At 35.2% G+C, this 4248-nt stretch overlaps 1 pseudogene; it reads left to right on the top strand.

Annotated features, from left to right (window-relative positions):
- Positions 1–420: 420 nt before the first annotated feature.
- LOC149549539 (uncharacterized) lies at positions 421–3708 on the top strand (annotated as a pseudogene).
- Positions 3709–4248: the final 540 nt, after the last annotated feature.

Genomic DNA, 4248 nt, shown 5'->3' with positions numbered 1-4248 from the left:
CATATTTCATTAAAAAATAAATAAATTACAAAACATTAATATCATGTCCATTTTATCTTATATAAGATGCCCTCTAAACTACGATTCGTTTAGGCATTCCCGAGCTAAGTTAAACGAAAAAGTGGGATTATCCCGTCTCCAACGTCTTTTGATTTGATCTGCTCCATTCATTTTCGTATCCATGTCACGATTGCCGTGTTAAATTCACTTTCCCGTGTCCACCGTCATGTTGACTTGTTCTCCTTAATCTTAGTTTCCCTTCCTCATTACTCACTCTTCTCACCATTGTTCTTTTCTCTTTATTGTTTTTCTATATTTATTTCCAATAGTAGATATTTTTTAGTTTGGTTCAATTTTGATTGTTGTGATCTCTAATCAAAACTGTTGTTGTTGCACATGAAATAATCTGAATTCTTGCCATGGATCGTTCCTCCGTTGTCATATGCTCAATTTTTATCGCATTCTCATGCTATTCGCTGATGATAAATGGCAATACCATGCGCCTGCCACACGAAAGAGATGCTCTTCTTGCTGTCAAAAGCCAGTTACATCCTTCACCTTTATTGCATTCATGGCAAGGCTTTAATTGCTGCGAATGGAGGGAGTGGAATGTAGCTCCATCAGCTCAAATGTTGTCAAACTCCGTCTTGCCAATCATGTGGAGAATGTGGAAGCTTATTGGGGTAGCCCATTTAATAGCAGAACTGCTAGAGATTTGTTCCATTTAGATCAGTTGGAACATCTAGATCTAAGCTTAAATTATTTAAGTGGTGTTCTACCTAAAGGTATGTTTAACGAAACAATCTTTCGTACTTTCTGTTTTAAGCTGCTTTCCCTTACTTTAATTTGAGTAGATATTTTTTTGTTGTTTAACATGTAGGTCTATTTGCCCTCAAAGAATTGAGACATTCCGATTTGAGCTTCAATTGGTTTGAAGGTGAAATATCAAATCAGTTTGCCTCCTTGCACATCTTATCTTATCTCGACTTGTGCCAAAACTGGTTCAATGGTACAGTTCCAACAGGTATTTTAAACGAAGCAACCTCTCATGTTTCACGATTTAAGCTTCCTCTTATAGATATGTGAGTGGTTATCATTGTTGTTTACATGTGTAGGTTTATTTTCCCTGCAAGAATTGAGACATCTGGATTTGAGCTGGAATGATTTCGAAGGTGAAATATCAGAGCATTTTGCGTCCTTGTACAACTTAAAGTATCTCAACTTGTCCTTCCCTGGGTTCAATGGTACAATTCTCTACCAATTGGGGAATCTCTCTCAGCTGGAAGTTTTGGACCTGTCAGTGGCAGAGGTGGATGATGTTGGACTAGTTTCTTATGGCAGAGGGGAACTAGTGTACAGTCCTAGTGGAGTAGTGCGGATAGAAGAATTGCAGAAATTGAAATGCTTGTCCCTTAGTGGAGTAGTGCTGAATATGACAGGAAAGCAATTGAAAGCACCCCTTTCTCATCTGCCTAATCTCTAACAGCTCCACCTTTCAGACTGCATGCTATTAGGGCACATTCTCAATGCTATCCAAAGCCTATCGTTCCTTACCCACCTCTACTTGGGTTACAACAACTTTGAAGGACCAGTTCCATTGTAGTTAGGAAACTTGACTACTTTGGTTTCACTTTAGTTGTATGGAAGTCCATTATTAAGTGGTTCATTTCCCTTGAGTCTCTCTCACCTGCCTTCTCTAAAAGAGCTTATATTAGGGGAATAAAACTTAATTAGTGGAAATCTAAGTCAAATATTATGTGGGGAATGGTCTCAGCTCAATGTTCTTTTTATTTCAAAGTCTAATATAAAAGGAATTATGCCACCTTGTAATGGAAATATCACCTCTCTCATCTATCTTAGATTGACAAATATGGAAAATATGGAAGGTCCTATTCCTCCTTCCATTGGAAATCTCTCCACCCTACAAAATTTGGTTTTATATGATAGCTCCTTGGATGAAGAGATTCCACCACCACTTGGTCAAATTCCATCTTTGACTACTTTATACATCATTGGAAATATGTTGGGTGGAAATGTACCTTCTAAGTTGGGTAGCCTTCCCTCTTTGGTGAGCTTACATCTTTCTTCAAATTTCTTGAGTGGAAATATACCTTCCAAGTTAGGTAATCTTTCCTCTTTGGTTGATTTATACCTATCTTCCAATGTTCTAAGTGGAAACATACCTTATAAGTTGGGAAGTTTTTCCTCCTTGGAGTATCTAGATCTTTCCTCTAATCAACTAAATGGTAGCATTCCCATTTCAATTACAAGTCTTCCTAGTCTTAGGTCCATCGCCCTATCTTCAAACAATCTTCAAGGAAACATTTCTATTAGTTTTTTTAATAAAATGACTAGCCTTTCTAAACTTGATCTATACTACAATGAATTGGCTATCACAATTGAGCCAGATTGGATAGCCACAATTTACCTTGATTCCTTGCACTTAGCCTCATGTAGTATTAGGGGCATAATTCCACCATTCATTTCCATGCAATAAGGATTGTCTAATTTGGATCTCTCTAATAATAGTGTACATGGAAGTATTCTAGATTGGTTAGGGGTGCTTCCTATGTTGGAAGATCTTAACTTGTCATACAATAACTTTCAAGGACACGTTCCCTCAAGCTTGACCGCAAAAGGCTTCTAGAGTGTTGATTTGCACAATAATATGCTTCAAGGTGAACATAAATCAATCATGAAGTTGTTGGACTTGTCTTAGAATAGATTCATAGGATTTATTCTAGTGGATATTGGCAATCTTCTACCATCCATTTGGTTTTTGTCACTCTCAAAAAATTATCTAAGTGGTGATATACCTTCTTCAATTGGCCTTCTACAATATGTGGAGGTTTTAGATCTCTCGAACAATAAATTATTTGGTAAAATACCATCAAGCATAATTAATTGTTCTAGTTTAACAAGATTCAACGTAGAAAGTACTAGATTAATGGGAGAGATACCATATCATATGGGAATGCTAAGTGCACTCAGTTCACTTCACCTCAAGGACAATATGTTAAAGGGAAACTTTCCATCAAGCCTTAAGAATTGTTCTAGCTTGCAAATTTTAGATTTGGACAGCAATCATTTTTCTAGGAACATACCATCTTGGTTGGGTTAGTTCTCTAAATTGATGATACTAGTTTTGAGGTCTAACAAGTTTGAAGGAAATATTCCATAGCAATTAAGCAATCTATCAAGTCTTCATGTTTTGGATATTTCACAAAATTATTTGATAGGTTCTATCCCACAACAATTAGCAACATTGAAAAGTATGAGGAATTGTACAACGGGAAACTCACATGACAATGATGGTGGCTCTTACTATTACAAAGAAGAGATCCAAGTGTTCAACAAAGGATTAGAAATGGTGTATGTTAGTTCAGTGATGTTACTTATGACTTGCATTGATCTATCTGTAAATAATCTATCAAGAAACATTCCTTCAATAATGGGGAATCTTCAAAGTCTTCACACATTGAAATTATCAGATAATAGTCTTACAGGAGAGATTCCAAGTAGTTTTGGATTACTTGAAAAGTTAGAGTCACTTTATCTTTCAAATAATAACCTAAAAGGAAGGATTCCAAATGAAATGTTACAAGTTTCCTATCTAAGTTTTTTCATTCTTGCCAACAATAGTCTTTGTGGAAGAATACTAGAAGGAAGACAATTCAATACATTCAATTCCACTTATTTATCTTGAAACCATGGTCTTTGTGGATTAACACTTAACAAAAAATCTTGTGGATGTGGAGAGATGTCAAATTATGGTATACAAACCCCTCTTCTCGGGAAAGAGGATTACGAGGAAGGAGAAATTCCATGGCACTAGTATGTAGAGTGGATGGCAAGTGCTTCTATTGCATTCTGGGGAGTATTTGGAATCTTGGCTGCAAAAAGGCATTGGAGGAGAAGATTCATTCATGCATTAGATGAGATGTCAATAAGTTTATTGAGTGGATTGATAAATAGATAACAATCTAATAAAAATTTGTAAAATCATTATCCTCAAATATTGTGCTTGTAATGAGATAACGATGTAGTTCTATATAACTACAAAAATTTGATGTCTTATACAACTGTAAATAAATTCTAAGTTAATTCATTACTTTTATTATAATTGTATGAGTAGTTCATCAATAAAATACAAGTATAGTTTTTATGGTTTGAAATTTTAAATTAAAATGTCAGGTATTTGTATTCAACATAGAATTACAAATATTCAATTTAATATTTTCATGAATA

This window comes from Cupressus sempervirens, chromosome 7 (assembly GCF_028749045.1).
Source record: "Cupressus sempervirens isolate cs-2001-9-10 chromosome 7, ASM2874904v1, whole genome shotgun sequence".
Taxonomy (NCBI): domain Eukaryota; kingdom Viridiplantae; phylum Streptophyta; class Pinopsida; order Cupressales; family Cupressaceae; genus Cupressus; species Cupressus sempervirens.
The sequence above is the reverse complement of the archived record's forward strand: the minus strand, read 5'-3'. Positions and strand labels throughout refer to the sequence as shown.